We start from the raw sequence: 17,772 nt of genomic DNA, 5'->3' as shown, positions 1-17,772 counted from the left end.
GCCCAAGGATGGCCCCATCCACAATGGGCTAGGCCTCTCCCCCATCAATCACTAATTAAGAAAATGCCTTACAGCTGCATCTTATCTCAATTAAGGCTCCCTCCTTTCAGATAACTCTAGTTTGTGTGTCAAGTTGACATAAGACCAGCATAGTCAAACCTTTTGTTATACTTCCTTATCTACCTCCTATCACAGTGCTCATAGTAGGTACTCAGACCTACTGTGCTCCATACTGCCCTTCCTCCATAATTTCCTTACCCAGACATAAACCCCACCCTAACAGCCACATGACTGAGTTTGTTACGTCAGTATATTCTCCTTTTCTGTTTTGCTTCGGGCAAACAGTACACAGACGCTAAAAATACCCTCAGTGTCTACTTAATGGAAAATGATCACTTTCAAAACCAGAATCCAGGTCAAGTCACCATTAAACTTTAGCATCACGGGGAGGTAACAAAGGACACAAGGGTAAAATCTGCAGAGCAAACACAGGTGGATGTTCTCAGACCAATTTGGAACTCAGTTCATGAAGCATCCCACAGTATCAGTCTTTATCACTCTTGTATTACAATGTGACACCAGACTCCTAAAAATAACCTGTTTTATCTAGAATTGAAATACTGAACTAGTTGCTTTAGTCACCATGGAAAGAGTGAGGCTAAAATTAGAATATCGGGCTTGATAACGGACAACATAGAAACCTTGTAATTATGAATTATCATCCGACCCCAAATGTATGCAGCCATTGATCAGAGGTGACAATGGACGTACCTGCTAGTCTCATAATCTGCTTTATGCCCTTTGACCTTTATCAGGGAATTCTGATTCCTGAATATCCATGCTTTGCTAAGAAAGAGTGAAGGGATGTAAGCCAAACTTCAGAGCAGCTCACTAAGCAAACATTCAACAGCATCTACCTGGGCTTTGTGGGGCTCTAACCCCTCTCTTCCTCCCAGGGGTCCAATTCCTTGTCAGTTCACTACAACCAAAAGAGCTGCATAATACCAACCTGCTGTTCAGTTACTAAAACATCCACATATTTTTTTTCTACTATGCAAACTCTTGATGTAGGGAAATGCCTGAACTCTAAACTCAGAATTAAATCTTGACTCATCATGTCCATCACTGATTTCCTGCAAACGCATTCCAATGTTTCCAAAAGATATTAGTGACATTTCAAAAAAAAAAAAAAAGAAAAAAAAACCAGTCAGATTGCTCATTCCCTAATCAGATCCTCCAGGTTCATTACCCTCCCCAGCAAACTGTAGGGAAATGGCTATTCTATAATAAACATAACAAACATTGTTAGAGATACCTTGATTTATTTCTAATCTGTGATTATACCAATAGCATCTCCTCAAGCTACAGCTATCCATCCACAGCCAGGGTGGCTCAGGAAGTTAGACTTGGGAACCTAATGCCCTACCTCAGGGCAGTGCTTTAGAACACAAATGGACATGACCTCTAGAAGGAATGTCATTGACAACAAACTCCAACAGCCCCTTGAGGAAGGTAAGAATGAAATATGACAAGCATAATTTATCCATCTTCTACAGTCTACCAAAATCATACTTGAGTGGAGAAAAAAAAAAAGGTTACTTCCATGTCACCAGGGAAGGCCACTCATGCCTTCCAGCACTGACGTACTAACCCGAGCTCATTTACTACTTTGACCAAACTGTTTAGATGGCAGTGATGTCCCCAGATCGTTCCTCTGCTGTATGACTCTGGGGAAGCCAAATCTGCTAGCTTACTATCATTGCCACAGTGCTGAGCGCTGTGTCTGGTTGGCACAGTCCATCCCAACATCTTCAAGAAGCTTTTAGTCATACTTTACAGATAGCAAAACCGAGGCTTAGTGTAGTTAAGTTGTGGTTGCCCCTAAGAGGATACCTCCTCAAAATGCAAATGTTTGAACCTAACACTCAATGTGACAGATTGAGAGGTGGGGCTGGTAAAGGGGTGACTGAGTGCTGAGAGCACATTACCTCGTGAAGGGGATTAGTTACCAGAAAATCAGCCTGAGGAAGCCAGGCACAGTGGCCATGATGGTAATTCCAGCACAGGGACTGAGGTACGAATCCCATCATAAGCTTGTGATAGCTTGGACTGCATAGTGAGTTTGAGACTTTCCAGGGCTACGTGGTGAAAGCATGGAGATTATGAACCAGGGGAGGGAGAAGGTAAGGAAGGGAAAGGAAAGAAGAGGAGGAAGGGAAAGGAAAAAAGAGGAGGAAGGGAAAGGAAAGAAGAGGAGGAAGGGAAAGGAAANAAGAGGAGGAAGGGAAAGGAAAGAAGAGGAGGAAGGGAAAGGAAAAAAGAGGAGGAAGGGAAAGAAAAGAAGAGGAGGAAGGGAAAGGAAAAAAGAAATCCTAGGGCACACTCTTGTCCCTTTTCAACTGAAGGAACCAGCCCTCACAAGATACCAAATCTGCTGCTACAGCCATCCATGACTTTCTACCTCCCAGAGAGGGAGACAACACATGTCCATTGTCTACATATTATGTAGTCGAAGGTATTGTGTTACAGCATCCCACGTGGACTAAGATAAGTATCTTGCTAAAACATATGGTGGGGAAATGTAATATAATCAGAATTCAGATCTGGCTCACCTGACACAGGCCAATAGATCTAACCAGGATACCAGATTGTCGCCGCTATGTAAATCATGAAGACAAGGAATCTAATGGGTGCTAGGTGACTTCCTAGTTGACTCTAAGGGGACACAGTTGGTCCCTATCACATCCTCTCATGGCCTTCTGAGCTCAGCCACTGCTTTAGCAGGCCGTTCTATGCACCACAGGAGAGTTGATTTTATACTCTCCTGCCTCCGTGACAATTTTAAATGTATAGGAGCCCAGGCAGCACATGTTCTAGGCACATTGAAAGTCTTCTGTCAAAGGGAGAATGATAGACAAAGAAATGTCCAGCCCTCATCTGATAATTGACAATTCTGGAAATATCATATATGCTTCTCTTAATCTCTGCTAAGCCCAGAGTCTGTGGCTAATAGCATCAACCTGGGTAACAAGCTACTCCTATATAGGCTATTTCTCTTTCCCAGTCATGTACCCCATTCCATCATTCATGCTTCTGGGTATTTAACTCCAAAATAAACTGCTCGTACCTGAGACCTTCACCTTGATTTGGAAAACAAGGTCATCTAATTTTATGCCCTGATGAATGACGATAGCTCTAAGTCCCTCGCTCTATATACCACATATAGATTTTCAATAAAATTCTACTGATTTAACCCCGAGTGAATTTCATCAAGGCGGGTATTCCAGGAGTCTTATCACTGTTATATAGAATGTGAAAAAAAATGGAACAGTTCTTCTACTTAAAGGTTCTGGGGTGTGCACTGCTAGCTTCACATTTCCATCTACAGTTGCAAAGACAAAACTGTCTTCTTAAGGCCCATTCTACTGCCTGATCTACACAGAGGGTTGGCATGATTCTATATCAAATAATCTAGAAGTGGGACTAGGAGAATGGCTCAATGGGTGTATTAGTTAAGGTTTCTATTGTTATAGAACATCATGGCCAAAGTCAACTTGAAGAGGGTGTGTATTATACTTCCAGTAACAGTCCATCCAGAGGGAAGTCAAGGTCGACCTCAAACAGGGCAGGAGCATGAAGGAAGGAGCTGATGCAGAGGCCATGGGGGAGTGCTGCTTACCGGCTTGCTTCTTACAGCTTTCTCAGAATGATTTCTTACGTGACCCAAGACCACCTGCCCAGGGATGGCACCACCTACAAAGGGCCGGGCCCTTCCCCATCAATCACTAATGAAGACAATGTCCCACAAGCTTGCCCACAGAACAATCTGGTTGGGACATTTTTCTCTTGAAGTTCCTTCTGCCCAGATGACTCTAGCTTGTGTCAAGTTGACAAAACTAACCAGGACAATTGACTCCTGTTAGCCATAACCTTCCCTTTCTTGTTCATCTTGCAAGTCTCATATAATACCACAATATAAAATATTCCAACTTTTAAAACTCTACGGTCCTTAAAAAATTCAAGTACTTTAAAACTTGAGTCTCTTTAAAATCTTTCTGAAAGTTCAACATTTCTCAAATATATCCCAAATCTCTCTAAGATGTCCAAGGTCTCTCTAAAATCTCGATTAAAAAGTCCCAGTGTCTCTAAGTGGTGGGCTCCTGTAAAATAAAAAGAAATAAGTCATATACTTTTGTATTACAAGAGGGAAGGATCGGGGCACAGTAACAATCAAATCAAAGCAAACAAACATCAAGTATTAGAAGTTGGGTGCTGGATGCCTGGGGCTCACTCACAATCCTCTGAGCTCTGAAGAGCTGCGTTGCTCCGTTTTCCCGCTTACACGGCTTGTCTCCTAGGCTCGGGCCAGCTCTACTCCACACCTGCGGCTGTCCTTGGTGGGGTTGCCACAAAGAGTGTCCTGTACCCCAGAAAAGCCTCTTAGCTCTACACGTCTCTCTAGACAGCCCTGGCCCACAGTATCTTTCAGCACATACTCTGCTTTCTTGAGTTCAGTGACAACTCTGTGGCTCTTCTCCAGTCAGATGTAGATCCTTTAATACACAGATATGCACAGTGACATGAAAAGCTCCTTTCTTCCTCAGATGTAAATGTTGTGCATCTGCTGTGTACCATCTTATTTTATGGCTGGGGAGATACTGGCCCACACCTAAGATGGCAAAAGTGCAACAAGAGCCTCCCAAATCCAGAGCCATACTTCTTCCAATTGGTCTGGACATCCCACAGGTCAATATTCCTTCAATTCAACCCAAAACAGGGTCCTCAGGAGTTAGACTATCTCTGTAGCATAGAGCCTGCTGACATTGTACAAACTTACCAACCTAACTGTCCACCCTTGGTCTGCTTTACCTTTCCTGCAGAGAATCCTTGTATGATGAGCACACACCCAGCTTCCCCTGTGCTGCTGTCTTCTCCTAGGTACCCTGAATAGCATGCTCATCCCTCCTGTGTCTTTACTTGACTGACCATCTCCTCGAAGAATAGGCTACGGGGCTACCTGCTCTGCTCCTATTCACTGTTGATGCCCTAGCCCAGGACCTACCCCCAACCCCAACCCCCAGCTCATGAGTGGTTAGTCACAGCCACAGCTGACTGTGTATCAGAAGAACTTAGATCACTTTTTGATAAAACTGTGGATACCTGGCTGTCACCTCAGGCCATAGAGTCCCTTAGGCTACAAGGGTCAGCATCTCTTAGAAACTTGACACATGCTTGTGATGGATAGTGAGAGCTAAGAATCTCTGCCCAGAAACAGGTACAGCATCCAGCCTGGCAAAGGATGCCATAGACCATGTTCAAGACAAAGGGGCCGGAAATGTAGCTCAGTTAGTAGAATGCTTGCCTAAGATGCACAAAACCCTGGTTTGATCTCTACCACCACATACATGATAATGCACCCGTGTAATTCCAGAACTAGAGAGATGGAGGCATATGGGTCAGAAGTTCAAGGTTAAGGCCATTCTTAGCTACATGAAACCTGTCGGGGGCTGGGGGAAGACAAATTGCTATAGAATCTTCTGAGATACAGCAAGGATTCCACTGAGAGGTGAACCCAACCCACCACAAAAGGGGGAAAGCTCACTCCTGTCCTCATCTAAAAAGTCAGACCTATGAACTCTGAGACTATTAAGGGCCTGATCCCACACCAATCAGTATTAATGTCCCATGCACATCTTGTCTACCCAAAACTCACTTCCTGTCTGTTGGCAGCCATGATGCCCACAGAATGTCACTTTTCTGTAGAACCTGGGGCAACCTGTGGTACTGAAGGAAATCTCAGGGGAGTACCATGGTTCTTCATAAGCAGCAGGTCCATAAATAAAAGATAGCAAGACCCAGGAACCAGGCAGACCCGAGAGCATCAGCAAAGAAAGTGAAGAGGGCGAACCATTTTAAAGGCATCCAACGGCCAGCCTGAAAGTAGCCCATGCTGGAGGCCCATCCAGGGATAGTTGTCATCAGTGACAGACAAAGAGGTAAAGAATAATGGAGAAGCAGATTCAAGATTGATTACCAGTGTGGTAGACTGGGTATGTACGTAGCAGTGAACTGCTTGGATTAAACCCTGGCTCTGAGTCATTTGGGGGGTAAGAAGAGAAAAAAAATCTACTCTCTAAGCCTCGATGTCCTCGTTATGGAATGGGAGTAGTATCTTCCCACTCAGACGGTCATTCGGAGGGGTAAGGAAGGAAATGTGCGTAGCATCTGTCATCCAATCAGATGTTGGCTGGATTAGTCTAAGATGGAGGCCCGGGTAGGCATGGCCAAGGGAAACAGGGCAGGGCAAGGGCCAGTTACCAGACAGAGCCTGCTGGGTCTGCAGCACCCATCTGAGAACCTAAGGCACTATGGCCGGGAACACTCTGTCCTAGCTATTTTATAAAAGCAATGTCTTTTTCTGAGCCCTGCACAGCCTGACCAGTCAGGGTCTTTAGCTGCAAAAGTTCAAGGAACCCAGTATGGATCACTGGATCAGCGTGGCTCAAGTCCAGAGACTATAATTTCTTTTTCCATATTTCCCTCCCAGAGGAGCCTCACCTTCAAAAATTACTTCTTTTAAAAACCCTATCCCTAGTATTTTCTACTTAGAGTTTCAGGCATCTTCCATCTCTTATTTTGCTAAGTATCCCTCCCCCCCAAAACCTTCCTTCTAGACCCTCCCAACAGGCAGCCCACAAAGGCTTTCTTCCCCTCTCTCCTCCCCTCTCTCCCTCCCAATGCCAGTCTCTGCCCTCCCCACCCACCCCCAACAGCTGGGGTCCTATAATCTTCCAACTCTGTCACATAAAGCCTTCATTCAGGGATCCTCATACATATTTTCATGTTAATAACACCCACCCTTCTCCCTGGAAAGTTCCCATTAGCGGTGACTTAAGTGCTCAACATACAGCAAGGCTTCACATTAACCTTTTAACACAGCGCCTTCTGTCCCAGCTCTTCAGATCACTGTCATTAGGGAGGATGGTGTGCCTTCTCCATACTCTAAAATACAAATCTAGCAAGGGACAAAGAACATTGCTCTGCACGTGCTTGTTTCTGAATTCCCTGGGTGCCCCTGTCCCACCCCTTGGGAAGCTAACAAACCCCTTGGTTGGATCAGCTCTCCTGGTGAGACTGCTCCTGGTTTTCCTCACAGCAGAGAGAAATCTATAGTCTGCTCCCAACACATATAGAGCTATTTTCTTTCAGGACAGAGGCTGAATATTTAAACCCCAGCCATCTCACAAACCCAAGAAGAGGCCAACCAAGAGCACACGATGGAGCCATCTAAGAACAGTATGTAGCTGAAGATCAGCAGGCCCAGGGACTAGAGAAGGCAGAGGAGAAGGTGACTACCCAACAGCAGAAGTGTCCCCACCCATGCTGCAGTGGGGTTAGGCTATGCTCATTCTCTGCAACTAAGGGGACAATCTGAACATGGATCTGTTGTCAGCTGCACTCCCTGGCTAACCAGTACTGGAAGGCTCTTGCCCTTTTGTGGAGATACTAATTCACAGGATCTTCTTAAAACTAGAAGGGATCCCAAGGACGACCTCTCCAACGGTATCATCCTACAGATAAAAAACCTAAGCTTGGGATAAATAAATACATCCAGGAATAGGAGGAAGATCATCAGAGCTGGGCAGAAAGCTGCTTCTCTCTGCACTTCTCCCATACACCACACTATTCTGTGCCTTCACTGTGGTTATTCACAGAATGCATCTTTTCAAAGGCTTATTTATCTTATTTTGCATGTATAGGTATTTTGCCTGCATGCATGTCTGCGCAGCATATCTAAAGAGACTGGTAGACAGAATCAAACCCCCTGGGACAGGAGTTATGCATGGTTATGAGCTGCTAAGTGGGTGCTGGAAATCAAGTCAGGGTCTTCTGGAAGGGCAGCGAGCGCTCTTAACCACTGAACCACTTCTCTGTCCCAGAATGTATCTTTTAAGAACCTAAACATGATCAAGAACTGAAAGGGAACAGTGTTGAGGTGTGCGTGTGTGTGTGTGTGTGTGTGTGTGTGTGTGTGTGTGTGTGTGTGCGCGCGCGCGTGTGTGTTTTCCTTTAAAAAAATAATTGTATACAAGTGTTCTTAGAAGTAACGTACATACCTGAATTGTTTTGGACAATAAGAAAGTATTTGAGAAAAGGAAGTTATTTGGCTGTGTGGTGGGGAATAAAGTCAGGTGGAATAGAAAAGCCCAAGGTGGGAGGAGGTTTATGTATTAGGGGTTGATCGTGCAAAGAATGGGGCTGAAAAGAACACACGTGAAAGGGGCTTGGAAATGAGAAAGGAATACAAAGAAGACACCCAGGACACCTGGAAAGGTACATTGAATGATGAAGTTTACAGGTTCTGATTTTATACTAAGGACACTGAAATAATGACCTCTATTTGCAGGTGACTTGTGCATGTTCTCATTCAGTCACCATAAAACCATGTCATATGCTGTTGTTTTGATCATTTTACGACTGAGAAATTGGGGCTCACAGACACTGCTTATGCGCACAAACCTAAAAATGGAAGAAAGCAAAGGTTGTAATTCAAGAATAACATCAAAACGCATCTAATGATCTAATTCACAACTTCTTTCCCAATAGAAATAATAACATGTTCTGGTGCAGAGCTTTAACTGGAGGGCTACATTGAAACCCTGGTTTTTGGCTTGTCATATTGATGTGTCTAGCATCACAAGCCAGAAAAGCCCTAGTCTCCTCACCTTCATCTGGGTCTTACATTATCATTTTTAACTATAAGAACTTGAACTTTCGCTTGGGTCCAATCAAATCAAAATGATTTGGGAGGTCCTTTAATGTGCCCACATGATGAGAGCAGCTCATACCCCAGTTCCAAAGCTAGACTATGAGAGTCTTCATGGAGATTCTAGATTCTAGAAACTAGAATGTATGTTCCCCACATGGTTTGAACTGGAATTTAGATTCACTTTCAGAAATGATAGGAAATATTTCAACTCAATTTCTTCATTCCTGTTTACTTATTAATTAAAATATTTCCAGTATAATTGAGGTCTGTTTTAGTTCTTTTTCTATTGCTGTGAAAAGGCACAGGACCAAAACAACTTATTTTTAAAAACCCTTTTAATTAGGAGCTTGTTTACAGTTTCACAGGGCAAATCATGATCACCATGGCTGGGAACATGGCAGCAGGCTGGCAGGCATGGCACTGTAGCAGTAGCTAAGAGCTTACATATTAAGAACAACCAGAGTCAGAAGAAGAAAGAACTAACTGAAAATGGCATGGACTTCTGAAACCTCAAAGCCCTCCCCTCATGACACACCTCCTCCAACAAGGCCACAGCACCTAATCCTTCCCAAACAGTTCCACCAACTGTGGAACAAGCTTTCACACATATGAGCCTAGCAGGGCCGGTCTTATCTAAACCACCACAAGTTCTAAAAGTCCAGACAGTTTCTCTCTTAAAGAATGTATCATTAGATATATGCATATTGAGGAATTAACAATGAACTGACTAAAAGTGCAGATTCTCTTGCTAATGCTGTCCATTCTAAGGGAGAGGACTAGAGATATAACAACTCCCCTAGGGAGTATATTTTGCTTTGTATTATTATGATTACAGCACAAATGGAAATTAATCTCTTCCTACAGATGACTCCAAAACTCTGTACCCTTAAGAAACTACAATGTTGAAATAGCTAATGCCAATTTGCAAGTTTTAAGATGACAAGAATTGGACTGTTTCCAGAAGTTAATAGATTTAATTGATCCCAATATATTGTTTCTTATTTTGAACAACAGCAAAGAGGACAGGAAGAGATTGGAGAGGATAGAAAAATCTCAAATTGCCAAAAAAAGGAGTTTCCTCAGCAAGATTATTTTTATCAAGTTTTTTTTCTTTTCCCCTCCAAACCGGAATTCACATTTTATTCAAAAGAAATGATAAACAACCCTTTCTGAGGTGTTATTTTTAGATGTTTTTAATTTGCCATGTCTAATACACAACTTAAACTGTTTCCATGTAGGGCGTGACAGTGCCTGAAAACAAACACGTTCCTGTTCCCTTTAAGGTGGGTGGATCAAAGACTGTCTAGGCAGATAAGAGGGCTGCAGAGGCTGTGTGGTTCCGGCCTCTCAGACACGGAAAGGGAAGACTCTGGGAATCCTGGCCATGAAGAATTTCTTGCCTAATACACCAAAAACGATTGTTGGTAAATGCTGCCTGAGGTTTGATACATTTCACATCTTGGTCTTCAAAGCCCACAGAAGCAAAAGCTGCCCAGGCAAGGTTTTGAAACCCAAGTTGCATTTATTCTTGGCCAAGCCTAGCAGTCCAGCTCCTGGGATGAGGATGGGGAGAGCCAAACTGTTGAAATGACTATGATTTCTCCATCACTCGAACTCCTTAGAGAAGAAGTTTAAAAGCAATTCTCCAGCAGGGTGTGGTGTTATATGCCTCTAGTCCTAGCAGTTGGGAGGCAGAGGCAGTGGGATTGGGTGCAAGTTCAAGGCCACCCTGGTCTACATAGTGAGTTTCATGCCAGCCTGGAATTTGTTAAAATACCCTGATTCCCAAGGTACCCCACACATATCCAAAAAAATAAAAAAGGATTTTAAAATATATATATTTTTTAAATATATATATATTTAAATATATATAAACATATATATATATATATATATATATATATATATGCTCATAATTACAGCTTAAAGGGAAACAGACAACGACATGTACCATATTACACAAGGCTAAAGTACTCTAGACACTGAACTCTTTTCATTTGGTGGTGAACAATTTACTGAGGTTGTATGCCCTTTTTCACAGTGGCGGTAGTTGTCNTTAAAATACCCTGATTCCCAAGGTACCCCACACATATCCAAAAAAATAAAAAAGGATTTTAAAATATATATATTTTTTAAATATATATATATTTATATATATATATATATATATATATATATATATATATATATATATATATATATATATATAGGTTTGAAATAAAACTCAAATGCTTTGTGTTTTCATAGCCAAGGCTAAAGTACTCTAGACACTGAACTCTTTTCATTTGGTGGTGAACAATTTACTGAGGTTGTATGCCCTTTTTCACAGTGGCGGTAGTTGTCACCCATGTCCAAGGTATTAAAGCATTCACAAGAGCCAGATCCCTAGCACAGAAGAGCTTCAAAGTTGATTTAACGTTCTTGCTTGTTTGCTTAGCTTTTATGATAGTGCCCTCATAAATCTGAGCCGACCTTGACTTCTCCTAATACAACTAGAGATAACCATTCCGAGATCTTTGATATGACCCCAGGGTGATCCACACCACCACCCACATCCCACACCACCACCAGTCCCCCAAACTGCCTTCATGTCTGAGAAATAGCAATGAAAAGTTATCAGAAGTAAAAGAAATCAAAGCTAAGGGAAAGAACTAAGGAAACTTTTGTTTTGTTTTAAACCTTTACATTGCTGTACCCAAAGCAAGTGTGTGGTTTGAATGAGAATGGCCTCCATATTGAATTCTTGGGTCCCCAGTGGGTGAAACTATTGGGGGAAGGATTTGGAGGTGTGGCCTTGGGGATTTCAAAATCTCAAGATATTCCCAGCTAGCTCTCTGCTTCATGCTTCTGGATCAAGGTGGATCCTCCTTTCAGATCTGAACCTCCCTCTTCTTTTCCCTTCACTGAGTTTGTCTTTAAACTCCTTTCCCCTTCCCCTGCGCCCACCAAAAACAAAAACAAAAACAATGTACAACTTTATGTAATTTCAGTTCATTACCTTTGGGGGGGTAATGAATTCATTACCTTTGGGGGGGTTGTTTTCCATTCAAACCAACTACATTTTTTTTTTTAACTTCAAGAGGTGTATTTGTATAGGGAAGCTCATCCTCAATGACAGATTAAAAACCAATATCGCTTTCTAGAATTGTATCAGGCAAGCCCATAGCCATCAAACTTTTGAAATCTGCATCTGTTAGGGGAAAAAAGTAAATAAAAAAAAGCCAAACACCCTGGGCTGAAAGAAGTCTCGAAAATTTGTGAACTCAAATGATGCATGACCCTAACCTCACTGGACACATAGTTCTGTAGAAAGTGGGATGGGAACAAATTGAAAATTACAGGACAGATATAATATCAGGAGCTGGGGGAACATGAGAGCTCTTTATGGAGAGGCCATGACCACGAAACCGCATGCTTCTATAAAAACACCACTCTTTCAGAGAGATCTGTATTTATGTTGGTCCTCTCTCACGCTACCCTCTGTTTGTCACCCATAACTCTCCCCCATAACTCTCCACAGCCTCCGTGTGTGAACACACCCTCCAAGGAAAGAGGTGTCACGGTAACCCTAGGACCTAACCCTTCTCAGGTGATATGCCTATCAGCTTGACCTCAGACCAAGGAACTGGAAGGGTCTGCTATGGTATAAAGGTCTTTTCAAAAGTCACACACTGAAATCCTACTCCCCAACCCCCACCAAGGTGACAGTACAGGGAAGTGGCCAGTTGGTCACTTTTAAGGCAGGGAAACAGAACCTCCTAGAAGGTGCCCTCTGAGCAGGGCTCACTGGTACCCTTTGTGTCAACACCGTAGCCTCCAGATATACTCCTGTCCTTTATAAACAACCTAGGATTCTTCCTGGGCAGTTTTCTGCCAGTTCTGTAGCATTTTATTATCTTCAGTGTGGAAAATGCCTGTGAGGAATGGCATCCTCTTGCCCGAGTTCCAAGAAGCACAGATCCAAGTTAGTAAAACAAAAGCTGGTCTTACTTCCTCATTGTCAGAAAGAAAAATAGAGGCCTAGAGGGGATGGGGGAACTTTCTAGAATTCACTGAGTTGTACATGACTGAGTCAGAGCTAAAGCTCAGATCTCTCGCCCACAGTCCAGTTCTTAAGGTCAGGATCTGATGAGAAATTAGTGGAGGACAGGAGTGGTAACGCATACCTGTCTGAGAAGGAAAAATTGCTTTCTGAGGACAGACAACTTCTTCCCCCTCCTGGGTTCTCCTTCACAGCCCATAGACTAGAAGTTTGAGGACCTCCCCTGGAATTCATGTTGGAAACCTAATCTCCAAGTCACATGCTAGTATCAAACGGGACCTTTGGGAGGCAACGAAGGTGAAGTGAGGTCACCCTGTAGGTGCCACCACACCAGGCCCTGGTTCAGTGACAGAACTTCCTGTGACCTCTGTTTTCAGTCCTGGGGCCTCCTGTGAAAATAATTCCTTTGCCTGTGTTCTTTTAGACAAAAAAAAAAAAAAAATCAGAGAAGAAAGTTAAAATATATTGTCTTTTGAAGAAAGAAGGCAAGAAGTGCATTATCACTAGATTTAACATAATTAAAAGAGAAATGGAAATTTTCAGGCAAGTCCAAAATATCGATCCCTCGGTGACATCCAGATATTTGCTTTCATGATTGACTTTGAATTCGTTATAGAAACCACAAACAAGGAAACTGACTGCAGAAATCTCCATTTACATTTGGAGTTACGTCTTAAAGGTGAGCTAGAGATAAAATTTCTCTCTCTCTCTCTCTCTCTCTCTCTCTCTCTCTCTCTCTCTCTCTCTCTCTCTCTGTGTGTGTGTGTGTGTGTGTGTGTTCTGAGCCTCCTCAGAACACAGCAGAGGAACCTCTCTGGGACTTGCCTTTCCCAAACGTTGTTTTCAGGTTCAACTCAGCAGCAGCAGCAGCAACAGAACCCTGCCTGCCTGTGTACATCAAACTCACTCGGGGTGGGGTTGGGGGGCTTTCCAGCCTCCTCAGCGGGGCTCCCGGGCTGGACCCCACCTAGCAAGCAGGCTTTATGGTGCCTGTTTGTTTGTTTTGTTTTGTTTTTCTTAGCTTAATTGTGTCTCTATATTTGAAGATAAAAGATTTCCTCTCAAAATCGGACTTTCTGGCAGCTTGCACAAAGACCTGGACGGACGAGACGTCGGTCATGGAGTTTAGAGCAGAAGAGAGCTCTGTGCAGATATGGCGGCTCCCGCTGGGAATGCTGGGACTGGGACGACTGAGGAAGATGTTGGTTCCACACCTTGCGTACCAACAACTCAGACACACCCGGCTTTCACACTTCAGAAACAAGCAAAATAAAAGAAGTGCGTGTCACTACAGAACGGCTTTCCAGTTTACCGCATTTGCTTTGATTTGTCTCATTTCGGCCGTCGCCAACTCCTTCTCTTCCCACTTGCCTGTGAGTTCTCATCAGAGATAAGGCACACTCAAGAGATTCCTGGGATATGAGAAAACACACCTAAAGTTCATTGTCAAATGTAATGAGACTTCTGAAAATATTCAAATAGGTAACTAATGAAGATACATAATAAATCTGGCTTCCTGGCTTTCTTGAAGAGTAGAAAATTAACCCAAACTTTGTGCACAGTATGTACTTTATCCGCGGTTGAGTTCTGAATTGGTTTGTGCCTGCTTATTCTTCCTGCTAAGTAAAATTTCAATTACTCATTAGCCGCCATACCGGTTTTTAAACTATGATAGATGTAAAAATCACCTAGAGAGAATATTAAAAGTCAGAGTCCAGGGTCCCACCCTCCAGGAGGCCAATGGGGTTGCATTTCCAGTTTCCCCCAGAGGATGCTCAGCTACAGGTCTCAGAACCACAGTCAGAGAGCTGCCCTACACCACAAGGCAGAGCCCTGCTTATAAATGATGGCCTGCTCTGCTTGCTGTCTTGAGGTCAAGAGCTTTGAACACATCTTAGGAAAACTGCAGCTTCTTTACATACTCTTAATGTTACAGCAGTTGCTGGCTTCCTAGTGATACTAGGATAACGAGGAAAAGTCTACAAATGCCTGTTTCAGTGAATTGCTACCAACAATAAATGAAAACACTGAATCCATATAGTAAGGGCTTGGATGATGCTGGTATTGTTATTACACATCCTTTCCAACTTCATCAGTTCAAAGCCAGGGTCTTCCTTAGGACCCCACCACCATCGTAAGCTGTGCCCCATACATAACGGATACTTGAATAAATGTTCCCTGAAGGAACAAATGAAGACACAACTGAATGCATATTCAAATGTCACAGAATCAAATAGGGCGTGCAGGCTTAGACTACAAGTTATAAAAGTCTTTTAAACCCAGCACAAAGCCACATTAAAATGTGGTCACTTCTCTCTCAGAGTCTAAACTCAGAGATGATTGGCAAATATGGTAATTCCCCCATGGAGTGTTAATAGGCAACCTTTATGCACACTTACTAGATCCCAGGCACTGTTTCCTGCACCCTGGGTCTATAAAAATCTAGAATAGCCTCTCTGTTAATGATAAACCTCGGATTGATACAACAGTCAGAAAATTGTGTATGACTGTTCTGATGGAGAATCAAAAAATCGTGACTTCTGTGCACAGAAGTATTTTCTCTCAGGAAAGAAGGAAGAAAGGAAAGGAGGGAGGAAGGCAGGGAATGAGAGACAGAGGGACGGATGGACGGGAGGAAACTTTACAGTAGGCAGGTCAAGGCTTGGCGCTTGCATGACTCAGCAAGGTTTGTCAGGCCTAAGGTCCCTGCTACCTCTGTGCCACAAGCGATAGGGTTTATCTGAAAATTGGCGCGGAATCCGGCAGGATTACACCGAGTGCTGCCTGCCCTCTTATCTGTTCTACCGCCAGAGTAGAGAAACTGAGCAGCAAAGACAACATGGGCCCACGTCCACCCCCTCGGTCTAAGAAGCCTTCCTGGAAGTCCCGCAGAACACTCTAATCAGCCAGAGCTTGGTCACAGGGCCACGCCCGGCTCAAGAGAAATGTGAGCTTTGAGCTGATCTCCTGGCCGCCCCAGAAATCAGCTAATGTTAGTCAGAAAGAGGGGAGAGACTTAGCTGTCTCTAGGAGCTGGGTTCCAGTGGTCTTCGTTCTCTATTCGGCGGACCCCAAGTTAGGCATTTGTCAAGCCAGCTCCTGGGAGTGTATGCTACAACTCCTCCGTTTTTCCTATCACATATTCTGTTGGGGTAAAACATGAAATTTCAGCATGGCTCAGCTTTGGAGAAAGCAGCTGGGCTGGCAGCAGGGCCACACGCTGAGCAGATGCTTAGTGTAAAATTGGATCTCGCACGCTGTGAGGATGCTGGCGGTAGCGTTAAAAATAAACGTCTCCCCACACTCTTTGCGTGGTGATTATAGTATTCAGCACTCAGGGCAAAGGGGGGTGGTGAGCAAGCAGAGGAGAAGGAGCTCAGGGTGACACCTCCTTCAAGGGACTCCGGTAGCATGCTCTCTTTTGCTGCTCTTTCTGGTTTCCATGCTAGAACACGGCTGTCATTTTTACCTAGCTTTCTAAAGCTAAACACTAAAGTGCTTGTGTGCGAGTCTCCCGCTTTCCCAATGGGCATGCTCCAAGCCATCAGCTAACCTGGATCCCAGAGACTCAGAAACAAACAAAAAAACTCCATTAAAAAAAAAAAAAAAGAAAAAGACAAAGCTTGGAAAGGACCGAGTTCTGAAGCGATTGGGTCTATGTATCCTTTGTCCATAGACAGTTTCCCAGAAAGGTTTCAGGTTAAGCTTTTGTAATTACAACAGAGGGACAGTCACCTTTAGAATGATAGCTGCAGCACCCTGACACTTGGCTGTATGAAAACCGTGGCATTGCCCGGAGCCTCACACTGCTTGGGAGTCTGGAGTCAGGGAAGAGGTGGGGGGTGGGATTGGAAGTGTGTGTGTGGGGGGGGGTAGTTGTGCAAAACTGGGTTCTGTTGGAGGAAGGCAGCCAGGCAGCCTGTCTTCAGAAAGGCGGGACATTATACCTGTGTGAAACTGATTTCTTCCCTTCCCCACCCCCTCACCCCCAGGAAACTCCACAGGAACACTTCCAACTCAGCTGATGGAAAAAGTTTCGGGAGGAGTTTTGAGGGGAGTAGAGTAGAAGATAGTGTAGGGCAATTTGTAGGGGTCCGAGATAAAAGACACAGGCTGTATCAACTACAGGGTGAATTGACTCGGGTTTAAATTGTTCTGTGATTCCCCTTTATGGAATTTGGTAGAGCAGAGGAAACTGGGGGCTGGGGGACTATCTTAATCCAGCCACCGGACACCCTGGAGTCTGTTGGCCCCTGTCTGACAGGTTCTCCTCTCTTCATAAACCAGGAACTCTTTTCAACTTCAAAGAGTTGGTTTTGGGGTGTTTTTGTTTGTTTGTTTACTGTTTTTGTTTTTTAGATAAGCTCTTACATTTGGCCAGGCTAGCCTCAAATGACTTTGGACTTCTGATTTCCCCTGTCTCCACCTCCTTGAGTACTGGAATTACAGGAATGTCCCAGGAGACTCTAATTCCTAGGGATCAAACTCAGGGCTTTATGCATTTGAAGCAAGCCATGTGCCAAGACACATCCCCAGCCCTGGGAATGATCATTACACTCAAGTTTCACATATAATGATGTCCTCTCTAATAAACACCAATTTAAAAAATGTCCTGTTATGATAAGAAGTCACCTTTCAAACGGAGCCTCTGGTAGCAGAAGGTTCAGACCAACCTGTGTTAATGACTTCCTTCTCATTATGTGGCCTGGACAGGATTGTGTAGAAATGACAATGAAAGGTTTGATTTGGGGACAGTCGAGATAGCTTAGTCCACAGGAGACATGAGAAACGTGCCGTAAGGGTGGAGGAGACAGGCTGAAATACAAGCAAGCAAGCAGCATGTATAGGATTGATTCTTTCCTCTCTTGACTGTGGATGTGACAAGCAGCCCGAGTTCCTGCCTTAACTTCCCTCAGTGATGGACCATAACCCAGAATTCTAAGACAAAGAAGGCCCTGCA

This window comes from Mus pahari, chromosome 11 (genome assembly GCF_900095145.1).
Source record: "Mus pahari chromosome 11, PAHARI_EIJ_v1.1, whole genome shotgun sequence".
Taxonomy (NCBI): domain Eukaryota; kingdom Metazoa; phylum Chordata; class Mammalia; order Rodentia; family Muridae; genus Mus; species Mus pahari.
Note: the sequence above shows the minus strand (reverse complement) of the source record.